The sequence below is a fragment of the Penaeus monodon genome, chromosome 32 (assembly GCF_015228065.2).
Source record: "Penaeus monodon isolate SGIC_2016 chromosome 32, NSTDA_Pmon_1, whole genome shotgun sequence".
NCBI classification, from domain to species: Eukaryota; Metazoa; Arthropoda; class Malacostraca; order Decapoda; family Penaeidae; genus Penaeus; species Penaeus monodon.
This window is the reverse complement of record NC_051417.1, coordinates 18,538,979-18,539,352: the sequence shown is the minus strand read 5'-3', so window position 1 is coordinate 18,539,352 and position 374 is coordinate 18,538,979.

Genomic DNA, 374 nt, shown 5'->3' with positions numbered 1-374 from the left:
GCTATATAACATGAAATGAACTCCTTTGCTTGTTATTAAAACCTTTTCCCTTGGCTGTTTAGAGAACTGTTTAGGTTTCAATACAACAGAGTCACTGTCCTTTCCTCTGTGGAAGCAACATTAGTAAAAGTCCTTTGAATGTAGGTAAAAGAAAGTATACCTACTTTTGCATAATTCATCTTTCTGTTGCTGTCAGTGTCGATTCATGACAATCAGTAATTGATTTATGTATTCACTCATATATTTGCTTTTTCATTAAATTAAAAACAGCTTTTGTCATTTGCCATTCCTGTTTGTATTTATATTTATCTAAAAATAAGCTTCAATATTTTAAACACTGCTGCCAGGAACATGTAATATCCACTGTAGCTTTA